This window comes from Crassostrea angulata, chromosome 2, assembly GCF_025612915.1.
Source record: "Crassostrea angulata isolate pt1a10 chromosome 2, ASM2561291v2, whole genome shotgun sequence".
Classification (NCBI taxonomy): domain Eukaryota; kingdom Metazoa; phylum Mollusca; class Bivalvia; order Ostreida; family Ostreidae; genus Magallana; species Magallana angulata.
The window spans coordinates 3,189,805-3,205,137 of NC_069112.1; the positions used below are offsets into that span (position 1 = coordinate 3,189,805).

The 15,333-nt window shown below is 35.2% G+C and overlaps 2 pseudogenes; both read right to left on the minus strand.

Moving 5' to 3' along the window:
* LOC128171437 (talin-2-like) overlaps nt 1-15,333 on the minus strand; it is a 333,309-nt pseudogene that overhangs the window by 271,379 nt on the left and 46,597 nt on the right.
* Nucleotides 1,391-2,812, minus strand: LOC128171410 (talin-1-like; annotated as a pseudogene).

Below are 15,333 nucleotides of genomic sequence, written 5' to 3' on the forward strand. Positions count from 1 at the left end.
AAAATTAATTTTCTCAAAAATATGTCAATCAGACGCTACAAAAGTGTAAACTTGATCTGTAGTTTGACATTTTGAAGCTGTTCAGCAAGTTTCATATTATTCCTTAAATGCATAAAGAAAAAAAGTGTGGAAAACTGAAGTGGGACAGACAGACGGACTGACGGACGGACAGACGGACTGACGGACGCAGAGGAAAGCTATAGTCCCCTCCGGTGAAACTGGTAGGGGACTAATAAATATAGCACAGAAACCTTAGTTTTAAGACATTTTCCTTTCTCCCCTAAACACTGCAGCGAGATTTTACAGATATTGTAGTATCAATGTTTGATTTTTTTTCTTGCCAAATGGTCTCCCTTACAATTTGTACTTTATACCTGTATAAATTCCTTGCTAGCATTGATCACTTGTAGCTGGGCTGTAGCGCTGTCCTGGTTTGTCTCAGATCCCCGGAATCCTTGGATCAACAGAGGCAGCTGTTCATTCATGATCTGTAGAAGGAGAACAACATGTGATAGTCTCAGCCAATAAAATACAACAATACAAGGAGGACACACTATTATTTTCTTAGCCAATCATATATGATTTTACAAAAACTACAGTCCCAATCAGCCAATCATCGGCAGTATTTGGAAGACACAATACAATATTCTTAGACAATTAGACAATACTATAATACTCTGGAGAAACAGAAGGAATGCAGATACAATGCTTAGTCATAGAACACAACAGGAAGATTTGACCCCTCGACCTTTTGCCAATCAATTATAACCCAGCATTTATCAGTGTTTCAACATTCAGTGTGTCTTGTTTGTCATCTAACAACTTCTGTAAAATGAATTATGGTATGATAAGTGTCCCCTGTTTACCTGGCATTGTTGAGACAATTACAGCAGGATTTAAACCAAGAACCTTTAGCTTACTGGCCAATCTACTATACCTCCAATAGCTAAGTGTTTCCACCATTATGTAAATTGAATTGAGACTTCTTTTATTGATAAGAATTATGGAATGATGTCCCCATCACTGCTTACCTGGCATTGTTGAGTCAGTTGATGTTCCGAGGTTTTGTTAGTGTTGGATTTGTTAGCGTTCTTTGAGGCGTTAATCAGCTGTGTGGTGGCTGAGGTGGTGCGACGCGCAGCGTTCTACAAATCATAGATATAATCTTTTAAAGCCCAATTACATATTAAAGTACGATTGTAAAATACTCGTTTTACAATCCAATTACATTTCAAAGCATGGTTGTAACCATAATACACCTAAATGACTCAAGTAAAGTCTCATCACAAAACATGGTTGTAATATCAGGCCATCATGTCGTATATCATTTACTGTAATTAAATTACAGGTTCTAGAGATAATTAAACGACACTTAATGAGTCTCTGACCTCTAGCCTCCTGATGAGTTTCGTTTTGAGGGCGTTGCTGGCGGCGATATTTGTGGCAGCCCGGAGATCCTCTGCAGCGCCTCGTAGTCTCTTCTGCTGCTCCGAGTCGTTCGGACTCGACGCACAGCCCTGTAATATTAGAATATAACACTTTACTGAAATTGATTGAACATGATATAGCTGTCAACTGTGATTTACAACTCTGTATCAAATATAACATTTGACTTTACAAATGTTAAACATGATATAGCTGTTCACTGTAATATACAACTCTGTAACAAATATAACATTTGACTTTACAAATGTTAAACATGATATAGCTGTTCACTGTGATATACAACTCTGTAACAAATATAACATTTGACTTTACAAATGTTAAACATGATATTGCATTCTACAGTTTCAGCTGCTTTATCTTTATCATCATATGTTCTGCGGCCTACAAATGTCTACATAACCAGAAACACAGTATACTAGTACTATTACACTTCCCATCTCATTGTACAATGCACACAACTTTTCCTTACCTTGGCAGCTTCCACCATGTTCGCGGTGGCATCAGCGAGTTGTCTGGCGGCGGCCAGGAGCCGCTACTGCATGTCCGAGTGAGAGTGGCCCTCAGCTTCTCCCCTGATGGCCCCAACCAATGAAGAGGTCGCCTGAAAACAACAGATATCAAGGTAAAAAATTATACCATAAACAAGTAAATATATTGAAACAGTCAACAGTGTTAAATTTCTGAGCCATGTAGGTGCTAACCCAATTTAGCATTGACTTTTATAGAATTGAACTTATGAGAGAGGTGCGAGATATTTACGATCTTACCTGAGCTAGCTGCCTGGCCTGTCTCACCATCTCGTGGACGTCGCCCACACTACTGAACAGTCTGTCTGTCACAGTCAGGATCGTGTCCACTGCTTCCTCGTGGGACTCCCCAGCCTGTCAATCAAAAACATACATTTACTACCTCACTGCACAGAAGAGTTCATGATCTCAGTATCATAACAATATCAAATCATTGTACTGTCATTAAAACCAAAACTTCAATGTCATACCTTTCTTCATTTAATATTGTGTAACAGGAGAGAGAGATAGAGAGAGAGAGAGAGAAAGAGAGAGAGAGAGAGAGAGAGAGAGAGAGAGAGAGAGAGAATAAAAAGCTTAAGAAAAAGAAAACAGTGACAATCCCACTTACCGAGGTGGGTTCTGCCCCCTTCTTGATATGGTGTAGCAGGTCGTTAAGAGCCTGAGTAACCACGGTGGCTGCGGCGCCTAGGTCGGCCAGAAGCTTGTCGTCGCGACAGGACTGCTGGGCCGCCTCCATGATTCCCTCCACAGAGTGAGCCACACCCTTTGCGACGTCTATCAGCTGTTCCTGACAGGCCGGGCTACTGATGGTCGGAGCCACCACCTACAACATACATAGTGATACAATATAAAACGGTGTTAGTACCAACAAGCAGATATCGATGTTATCCTATGAGGTTATCATTCTAACCAATAGGACTTATTGTAACAAATGGATTAATCCAACCAATAGTACTTATTGTAACAAATGGATTAATTCAACCAATAGTACTTATTGTAACAAATGGATTAATTCAACCAATAGTACTTATTGTAACAAATGGATTAATTCAACCAATAGTACTTATTGTAACAAATGGATTAATTCAACCAATAGTACTTATTGTAACAAATGGATTAATTCAACCAATAGGACTTATTGTAACAAATGGATTAATTCAACCAATAGGACCTATTGTAACAAATGGATTAATTCAACCAATAGGACTTATTGTAACAAATGTATTAATTCAACCAATAGTAGCCACCACCTACACCACAATGGAAGACAGTATTGGCACTTAACACACAGGATCAATAAAAATCCAAGGTCCCAACAAATAGAATGATTTCCATCCTACTGGATCAATCCTACCCAATAGGATCAATCCTGCCCAATAGGATCAATCTCAGCCTAAAGGACCAATCTCAGCCTATAGGATCAATCTCAGCCTATAGGATCTATCCCACCCAATTTGATCAATCCAAACTCAAGAGATCGACCCCCTTATTTTTGGTAATTCTAACCTAAAAGATCGTTTCCAGAAGATTTTGTCAAGCAAAGGGATTAGTCTCAACCTAATGAATCAGTCCCAAAAAATCAGATCCAAAAAATGCGTTAGTCCAACCAATAAGTATCAATCATAAAGAATTCAGATGAAAAAATTATATTATCTACTTTATATTACAATATTTATAGTATGATTGCAGCACTTATTTTCAGCTTTGATATTCAATCTTTAAAACAAATTTCATAGAAATCAAATCCAAACTAACAGCAAACTAAGGTTATCCAAATTAAATTGTGTTACCAGTCAGCATAGCATCTTACCGAACCAAAGTCGTGGAGCTACAGAGATATACAGAGACAATCTGAAAGCTTTGTACAAGCTATTAGCTCTGTCAGTCAATTTACCTTTAACTTAGTTAGAACAAGCTGCGAGCTGTAACAAAGCCTGATAAATCATACCTTATTCCAAGCCATGATATATAACTCATACCTTGCAACAAGCTTCGAGTTGAAATGTGGCGAGGGTACAGACCGTTGCCTGGTCGATGAGTTTGTTCTGTGATGTACATGGATAAACTACAAACTCCGACTTATCTTACTACACACCTCAAGCTTAAACTGTATACAGGGAAATATTCACCCCCGGGTTTTTTTTACCCATTTTTTCCCTCATTGTCAGCAAATCATCTCCTTCTTAACACAACTGTATCTTGGCAAACTGAAGACAGGACAAATTTGCAAGTGTAGAAGGGTGAAAGAAATACAAGACTACAATAACCCTGTGTACAGTAGATAAACAGACGTACCTTGGTACAGGTCACGAGCTGTCGCGAGGGCACAGCTGGTCGCCGAGCTGATGACCTTGTTCTGAAGCCCCTGGTCTTCGGTGGTGCTGGCCACACTCTTGGCCTACAGGACGAGCTAGGCCGTCGCATTGGCCACTGCCTTAGCAAGAGCTATATCAAATCTTATGATACATTTAAAATGATAATGTAGATTCCTTATTTTACGCAAGTCTTAAATTTCAAGATTCAGCTGCATCAAATCTTGAGTATATGAAATTCTACGCCAAAGTTTCATGTGATTTTACGTGATGTTTATACCTTGCGTTTAATTAGGAATCTACAGTTTTTAAAACACAAAAAATACGTCTTTCTGTGAACATTCATTGTTAATTCTATGAGATGTTACCTTAATGATATCAATTTTTAAGAAAGAAATCAGACAATTAGCCAAAGACAATTAATCAGAGCGCCTCACCTGGTACATCCTGTCCATGTCGTCAGCTGTCTCTCCGATGCCTGTTATCACTTCCTGTGATGCCTCACCGACCGTCTTAGCCGCCGCGATCAGGTTAGATTTACCCTGTCAACACACAATGTATATATATAAACAAGAGATGTTTGTGAAAGCAATACGCCCTCCCTTCTTCGATTTGAACTGCTTACTTTCACTTTGGTTTCACAGAAGAGAAGCAGAAGTAGTTATTGTCAAGTCGTACATAAAATTTGTAAAAATTGTGTTATTTTAACGATATATTAAAGAGTAATCAACTAATTGACTTGAAAATCCACAGGATTTGTCCTTTTACCATGCCAAATAAGTGTACGAAGTTTGATAAATATCCGTGCAAGAGTTTTCTTTTCAACTTGTTTCCAAGCTGAACACACAAGCACAGCAGCGATGCTATATCCCCTTCGGAAAAAGTTGCGCGAGGGGATAATAACAAACATTCAAACACACATTAAGCTATTAACTCTATTAACTCACCGTAACGTTGTTCTGTCACGCTACTTAGGTGGCAGGGGACAGTTTTTTTGATCCAATTCATTGTAGCCAAGGGATGCATGTCTTGGGAACTCTGTAACTAGAATTTCCTCAGTTCCCATTCAGCACAAATACCTTTAATCTACTCTTTATAAGGCCAATCACCAATTTCTGAAGAAAATTGCGAATCAAAACCTGTAAAATTCTCTACATACTGGTTTTTATGAGATTTTGACCCTTTCATATTTTGCTAATTTTTCATGATTTTTCAGCTTTTTAGACCTCCCCCAGCTAATTCCCTGCAGAGGGTTGACTTTCCGTACCGCGTGCATGCTGCACTATCACATGTCAGAAACTTACCGGTGTATAGTTTACAATGTCCCATCCACCTACTTTTCGTGTTATTTTACCTCCCGTCTGTAACTTGCAATTTCACTGTGTAAAGTCAGCACAACAGTCAAAGCCGCAGGTTTCGCATTTTACTTCTGATTCTCATGTACCTAACATAAGGGGCCTACATATTGCATATCAATTTCAACAAGAGACACCCCTCTAACTAATGATAATCATTAAAAATCATTTCATGAATTTTAGCAACACTCATAAGCCTTCAAGTACAGCGACTCTCAATTTTACAAAAATATTGACGGGTACTTTATTCGAAACTGTCCCTTGCTACCTTTAACATACACTCACATTCTCTGAAAAGTCATCTTGTCTTAAAATTACAAAGTTTATGCTATTTTGAAAAAAAGTACACCACATTTTGCCAATTCCATTGAGGTTTAAGACAAATATGGCCATTTAAGTGAACCCACCATTTCCACTTTCCTCTATTTAACACAGATTCACAGGGCTCTCCATGAATAAAGCATCTTTACCTAATCTTTTAGAGGTCAACTGTTGTTCAACCTCCTTAAATAAGAAACCTTACTGAATACTTCATGCATCTGCTTGATATTATCATGATAAAAGCATCACATCACTTAGAAATCCCTTTACATGTATACCCTCCCCCTATCTTTTGATTTTCACAAGAAGTATTAGTTTGAACACTTTAACCTAATACTATGAAACTTGTGGCAGTTTCCTTGAGTCATTTCTTACACATAATTGAAAACAATCATCACTGATATTCAAAATTGATCTTTTTTGGTAAATGGATGATTTGTAGCATTTTTATTCACAAAAAGTCATGTCGCCCTACATGTGATTTCTTGTTTTCATGAAAAACTAAGCCTATAATCATATTTAGTGGATATCTTATATATTCTGGTTTCTAGTCTCCTTTTAACTTTGGTAAATTAGTAAGACCGACAAGTGTGACATGTGCTTTTAATTAAAATGAAATTCAAACACACCCGGGTACCTGGGGACGGATGAGAATTCCATGAAAAAGGTTCAAATTTTACATGTTTTTCTACATTTTTGATGCATATATACAATAAAAGGGTAAAAATATGTTGTTTTTTGTTCATTCCAAGAGTAATTATCATAGCAGATGTTATTTCAACGTCAAATGTACAGTTACATATCCTACATGTAATGGTAATGGAGTCCATTGGAAAGAGGGGGTGGCTTTTTCAATTCTGTAAATACATCTAAAATACCATTTTTTGATAGGAAGGAGCAAAAACTTGAGTTTTTTGACATATTGTATACTTTGATAACTGCATTTGTCTACATGTAAAGTTCATATGAAATAAAAATATGCTGTTTTGAAAAAATTGGGTGATATAAGTCAGGTGGATTAATGTTATTTCATAAAATCAGACAGCAAAATGGCTGCAAATTCATAAATTTAATGATTTAATTGATAAAAACTGTTTTAAAGTATTTATTCTTATCTCAGTAATTAACTTAAGCCTATTAATTGTCATCAGGATAGGAAATGCCTACTCTCTAAGCCAATTTACTCTAGTGGTGGTCATTCTACACATTTAAGAGGGAGTTACTCCCCTTGAATATTTTAGCTAATAAATGATGTCATGACATCTATAGCCAAGAAAATCATCCATTTTCACAAAATGTATTACTTATTGTACAAAATCCACTCAAAATTACACTTAAAGGAGAAATATGAAAATACCATGTAGTCTTGAAGGTGGCAGGGGACAGTTTTTTTGATCCAATTCATTGTAGCCAAGGGATGCATGTCTTGGGAACTCTGTAACTAGAATTTCCTCAGTTCCCATTCAGCACAAATACCTTTAATCTACTCTTTATAAGGCCAATCACCAATTTCTGAAGAAAATTGCGAATCAAAACCTGTAAAATTCTCTACATACTGGTTTTTATGAGATTTTGACCCTTTCATATTTTGCTAATTTTTCATGATTTTTCAGCTTTTTAGACCTCCCCCAGCTAATTCCCTGCAGAGGGTTGACCTTCCGTACCGCGTGCATGCTGCACTATCACATGTCAGAAACTTACCGGTGTATAGTTTACAATGTCCCATCCACCTACTTTTCGTGTTATTTTACCTCCCGTCTGTAACTTGCAATTTCACTGTGTAAAGTCAGCACAACAGTCAAAGCCGCAGGTTTCGCATTTTACTTCTGATTCTCATGTACCTAACATAAGGGGCCTACATATTGCATATCAATTTCAACAAGAGACACCCCTCTAACTAATGATAATCATTAAAAATCATTTCATGAATTTTAGCAACACTCATAAGCCTTCAAGTACAGCGACTCTCAATTTTACAAAAATATTGACGGGTACTTTATTCGAAACTGTCCCTTGCTACCTTTAACATACACTCACATTCTCTGAAAAGTCATCTTGTCTTAAAATTACAAAGTTTATGCTATTTTGAAAAAAAGTACACCACATTTTGCCAATTCCATTGAGGTTTAAGACAAATATGGCCATTTAAGTGAACCCACCATTTCCACTTTCCTCTATTTAACACAGATTCACAGGGCTCTCCATGAATAAAGCATCTTTACCTAATCTTTTAGAGGTCAACTGTTGTTCAACCTCCTTAAATAAGAAACCTTACTGAATACTTCATGCATCTGCTTGATATTATCATGATAAAAGCATCACATCACTTAGAAATCCCTTTACATGTATACCCTCCCCCTATCTTTTGATTTTCACAAGAAGTATTAGTTTGAACACTTTAACCTAATACTATGAAACTTGTGGCAGTTTCCTTGAGTCATTTCTTACACATAATTGAAAACAATCATCACTGATATTCAAAATTGATCTTTTTTGGTAAATGGATGATTTGTAGCATTTTTATTCACAAAAAGTCATGTCGCCCTACATGTGATTTCTTGTTTTCATGAAAAACTAAGCCTATAATCATATTTAGTGGATATCTTATATATTCTGGTTTCTAGTCTCCTTTTAACTTTGGTAAATTAGTAAGACCGACAAGTGTGACATGTGCTTTTAATTAAAATGAAATTCAAACACACCCGGGTACCTGGGGACGGATGAGAATTCCATGAAAAAGGTTCAAATTTTACATGTTTTTCTACATTTTTGATGCATATATACAATAAAAGGGTAAAAATATGTTGTTTTTTGTTCATTCCAAGAGTAATTATCATAGCAGATGTTATTTCAACGTCAAATGTACAGTTACATATCCTACATGTAATGGTAATGGAGTCCATTGGAAAGAGGGGGTGGCTTTTTCAATTCTGTAAATACATCTAAAATACCATTTTTTGATAGGAAGGAGCAAAAACTTGAGTTTTTTGACATATTGTATACTTTGATAACTGCATTTGTCTACATGTAAAGTTCATATGAAATAAAAATATGCTGTTTTGAAAAAATTGGGTGATATAAGTCAGGTGGATTAATGTTATTTCATAAAATCAGACAGCAAAATGGCTGCAAATTCATAAATTTAATGATTTAATTGATAAAAACTGTTTTAAAGTATTTATTCTTATCTCAGTAATTAACTTAAGCCTATTAATTGTCATCAGGATAGGAAATGCCTACTCTCTAAGCCAATTTACTCTAGTGGTGGTCATTCTACACATTTAAGAGGGAGTTACTCCCCTTGAATATTTTAGCTAATAAATGATGTCATGACATCTATAGCCAAGAAAATCATCCATTTTCACAAAATGTATTACTTATTGTACAAAATCCACTCAAAATTACACTTAAAGGAGAAATATGAAAATACCATGTAGTCTTGAAGGTGGCAGGGGACAGTTTTTTTGATCCAATTCATTGTAGCCAAGGGATGCATGTCTTGGGAACTCTGTAACTAGAATTTCCTCAGTTCCCATTCAGCACAAATACCTTTAATCTACTCTTTATAAGGCCAATCACCAATTTCTGAAGAAAATTGCGAATCAAAACCTGTAAAATTCTCTACATACTGGTTTTTATGAGATTTTGACCCTTTCATATTTTGCTAATTTTTCATGATTTTTCAGCTTTTTAGACCTCCCCCAGCTAATTCCCTACAGAGGGTTGACCTTCCGTACCGCGTGCATGCTGCACTATCACATGTCAGAAACTTACCGGTGTATAGTTTACAATGTCCCATCCACCTACTTTTCGTGTTATTTTACCTCCCGTCTGTAACTTGCAATTTCACTGTGTAAAGTCAGCACAACAGTCAAAGCCGCAGGTTTCGCATTTTACTTCTGATTCTCATGTACCTAACATAAGGGGCCTACATATTGCATATCAATTTCAACAAGAGACACCCCTCTAACTAATGATAATCATTAAAAATCATTTCATGAATTTTAGCAACACTCATAAGCCTTCAAGTACAGCGACTCTCAATTTTACAAAAATATTGACGGGTACTTTATTCGAAACTGTCCCTTGCTACCTTTAACATACACTCACATTCTCTGAAAAGTCATCTTGTCTTAAAATTACAAAGTTTATGCTATTTTGAAAAAAAGTACACCACATTTTGCCAATTCCATTGAGGTTTAAGACAAATATGGCCATTTAAGTGAACCCACCATTTCCACTTTCCTCTATTTAACACAGATTCACAGGGCTCTCCATGAATAAAGCATCTTTACCTAATCTTTTAGAGGTCAACTGTTGTTCAACCTCCTTAAATAAGAAACCTTACTGAATACTTCATGCATCTGCTTGATATTATCATGATAAAAGCATCACATCACTTAGAAATCCCTTTACATGTATACCCTCCCCCTATCTTTTGATTTTCACAAGAAGTATTAGTTTGAACACTTTAACCTAATACTATGAAACTTGTGGCAGTTTCCTTGAGTCATTTCTTACACATAATTGAAAACAATCATCACTGATATTCAAAATTGATCTTTTTTGGTAAATGGATGATTTGTAGCATTTTTATTCACAAAAAGTCATGTCGCCCTACATGTGATTTCTTGTTTTCATGAAAAACTAAGCCTATAATCATATTTAGTGGATATCTTATATATTCTGGTTTCTAGTCTCCTTTTAACTTTGGTAAATTAGTAAGACCGACAAGTGTGACATGTGCTTTTAATTAAAATGAAATTCAAACACACCCGGGTACCTGGGGACGGATGAGAATTCCATGAAAAAGGTTCAAATTTTACATGTTTTTCTACATTTTTGATGCATATATACAATAAAAGGGTAAAAATATGTTGTTTTTTGTTCATTCCAAGAGTAATTATCATAGCAGATGTTATTTCAACGTCAAATGTACAGTTACATATCCTACATGTAATGGTAATGGAGTCCATTGGAAAGAGGGGGTGGCTTTTTCAATTCTGTAAATACATCTAAAATACCATTTTTTGATAGGAAGGAGCAAAAACTTGAGTTTTTTGACATATTGTATACTTTGATAACTGCATTTGTCTACATGTAAAGTTCATATGAAATAAAAATATGCTGTTTTGAAAAAATTGGGTGATATAAGTCAGGTGGATTAATGTTATTTCATAAAATCAGACAGCAAAATGGCTGCAAATTCATAAATTTAATGATTTAATTGATAAAAACTGTTTTAAAGTATTTATTCTTATCTCAGTAATTAACTTAAGCCTATTAATTGTCATCAGGATAGGAAATGCCTACTCTCTAAGCCAATTTACTCTAGTGGTGGTCATTCTACACATTTAAGAGGGAGTTACTCCCCTTGAATATTTTAGCTAATAAATGATGTCATGACATCTATAGCCAAGAAAATCATCCATTTTCACAAAATGTATTACTTATTGTACAAAATCCACTCAAAATTACACTTAAAGGAGAAATATGAAAATACCATGTAGTCTTGAAGGTGGCAGGGGACAGTTTTTTTGATCCAATTCATTGTAGCCAAGGGATGCATGTCTTGGGAACTCTGTAACTAGAATTTCCTCAGTTCCCATTCAGCACAAATACCTTTAATCTACTCTTTATAAGGCCAATCACCAATTTCTGAAGAAAATTGCGAATCAAAACCTGTAAAATTCTCTACATACTGGTTTTTATGAGATTTTGACCCTTTCATATTTTGCTAATTTTTCATGATTTTTCAGCTTTTTAGACCTCCCCCAGCTAATTCCCTGCAGAGGGTTGACCTTCCGTACCGCGTGCATGCTGCACTATCACATGTCAGAAACTTACCGGTGTATAGTTTACAATGTCCCATCCACCTACTTTTCGTGTTATTTTACCTCCCGTCTGTAACTTGCAATTTCACTGTGTAAAGTCAGCACAACAGTCAAAGCCGCAGGTTTCGCATTTTACTTCTGATTCTCATGTACCTAACATAAGGGGCCTACATATTGCATATCAATTTCAACAAGAGACACCCCTCTAACTAATGATAATCATTAAAAATCATTTCATGAATTTTAGCAACACTCATAAGCCTTCAAGTACAGCGACTCTCAATTTTACAAAAATATTGACGGGTACTTTATTCGAAACTGTCCCTTGCTACCTTTAACATACACTCACATTCTCTGAAAAGTCATCTTGTCTTAAAATTACAAAGTTTATGCTATTTTGAAAAAAAGTACACCACATTTTGCCAATTCCATTGAGGTTTAAGACAAATATGGCCATTTAAGTGAACCCACCATTTCCACTTTCCTCTATTTAACACAGATTCACAGGGCTCTCCATGAATAAAGCATCTTTACCTAATCTTTTAGAGGTCAACTGTTGTTCAACCTCCTTAAATAAGAAACCTTACTGAATACTTCATGCATCTGCTTGATATTATCATGATAAAAGCATCACATCACTTAGAAATCCCTTTACATGTATACCCTCCCCCTATCTTTTGATTTTCACAAGAAGTATTAGTTTGAACACTTTAACCTAATACTATGAAACTTGTGGCAGTTTCCTTGAGTCATTTCTTACACATAATTGAAAACAATCATCACTGATATTCAAAATTGATCTTTTTTGGTAAATGGATGATTTGTAGCATTTTTATTCACAAAAAGTCATGTCGCCCTACATGTGATTTCTTGTTTTCATGAAAAACTAAGCCTATAATCATATTTAGTGGATATCTTATATATTCTGGTTTCTAGTCTCCTTTTAACTTTGGTAAATTAGTAAGACCGACAAGTGTGACATGTGCTTTTAATTAAAATGAAATTCAAACACACCCGGGTACCTGGGGACGGATGAGAATTCCATGAAAAAGGTTCAAATTTTACATGTTTTTCTACATTTTTGATGCATATATACAATAAAAGGGTAAAAATATGTTGTTTTTTGTTCATTCCAAGAGTAATTATCATAGCAGATGTTATTTCAACGTCAAATGTACAGTTACATATCCTACATGTAATGGTAATGGAGTCCATTGGAAAGAGGGGGTGGCTTTTTCAATTCTGTAAATACATCTAAAATACCATTTTTTGATAGGAAGGAGCAAAAACTTGAGTTTTTTGACATATTGTATACTTTGATAACTGCATTTGTCTACATGTAAAGTTCATATGAAATAAAAATATGCTGTTTTGAAAAAATTGGGTGATATAAGTCAGGTGGATTAATGTTATTTCATAAAATCAGACAGCAAAATGGCTGCAAATTCATAAATTTAATGATTTAATTGATAAAAACTGTTTTAAAGTATTTATTCTTATCTCAGTAATTAACTTAAGCCTATTAATTGTCATCAGGATAGGAAATGCCTACTCTCTAAGCCAATTTACTCTAGTGGTGGTCATTCTACACATTTAAGAGGGAGTTACTCCCCTTGAATATTTTAGCTAATAAATGATGTCATGACATCTATAGCCAAGAAAATCATCCATTTTCACAAAATGTATTACTTATTGTACAAAATCCACTCAAAATTACACTTAAAGGAGAAATATGAAAATACCATGTAGTCTTGAAGGTGGCAGGGGACAGTTTTTTTGATCCAATTCATTGTAGCCAAGGGATGCATGTCTTGGGAACTCTGTAACTAGAATTTCCTCAGTTCCCATTCAGCACAAATACCTTTAATCTACTCTTTATAAGGCCAATCACCAATTTCTGAAGAAAATTGCGAATCAAAACCTGTAAAATTCTCTACATACTGGTTTTTATGAGATTTTGACCCTTTCATATTTTGCTAATTTTTCATGATTTTTCAGCTTTTTAGACCTCCCCCAGCTAATTCCCTGCAGAGGGTTGACCTTCCGTACCGCGTGCATGCTGCACTATCACATGTCAGAAACTTACCGGTGTATAGTTTACAATGTCCCATCCACCTACTTTTCGTGTTATTTTACCTCCCGTCTGTAACTTGCAATTTCACTGTGTAAAGTCAGCACAACAGTCAAAGCCGCAGGTTTCGCATTTTACTTCTGATTCTCATGTACCTAACATAAGGGGCCTACATATTGCATATCAATTTCAACAAGAGACACCCCTCTAACTAATGATAATCATTAAAAATCATTTCATGAATTTTAGCAACACTCATAAGCCTTCAAGTACAGCGACTCTCAATTTTACAAAAATATTGACGGGTACTTTATTCGAAACTGTCCCTTGCTACCTTTAACATACACTCACATTCTCTGAAAAGTCATCTTGTCTTAAAATTACAAAGTTTATGCTATTTTGAAAAAAAGTACACCACATTTTGCCAATTCCATTGAGGTTTAAGACAAATATGGCCATTTAAGTGAACCCACCATTTCCACTTTCCTCTATTTAACACAGATTCACAGGGCTCTCCATGAATAAAGCATCTTTACCTAATCTTTTAGAGGTCAACTGTTGTTCAACCTCCTTAAATAAGAAACCTTACTGAATACTTCATGCATCTGCTTGATATTATCATGATAAAAGCATCACATCACTTAGAAATCCCTTTACATGTATACCCTCCCCCTATCTTTTGATTTTCACAAGAAGTATTAGTTTGAACACTTTAACCTAATACTATGAAACTTGTGGCAGTTTCCTTGAGTCATTTCTTACACATAATTGAAAACAATCATCACTGATATTCAAAATTGATCTTTTTTGGTAAATGGATGATTTGTAGCATTTTTATTCACAAAAAGTCATGTCGCCCTACATGTGATTTCTTGTTTTCATGAAAAACTAAGCCTATAATCATATTTAGTGGATATCTTATATATTCTGGTTTCTAGTCTCCTTTTAACTTTGGTAAATTAGTAAGACCGACAAGTGTGACATGTGCTTTTAATTAAAATGAAATTCAAACACACCCGGGTACCTGGGGACGGATGAGAATTCCATGAAAAAGGTTCAAATTTTACATGTTTTTCTACATTTTTGATGCATATATACAATAAAAGGGTAAAAATATGTTGTTTTTTGTTCATTCCAAGAGTAATTATCATAGCAGATGTTATTTCAACGTCAAATGTACAGTTACATATCCTACATGTAATGGTAATGGAGTCCATTGGAAAGAGGGGGTGGCTTTTTCAATTCTGTAAATACATCTAAAATACCATTTTTTGATAGGAAGGAGCAAAAACTTGAGTTTTTTGACATATTGTATACTTTGATAACTGCATTTGTCTACATGTAAAGTTCATATGAAATAAAAATATGCTGTTTTGAAAAAATCGGGTGATATAAGTCAGGTGGATTAATGTTATTTCATAAAATCAGACAGCAAAATGGCTGCAAATTCATAAATTTAATGAT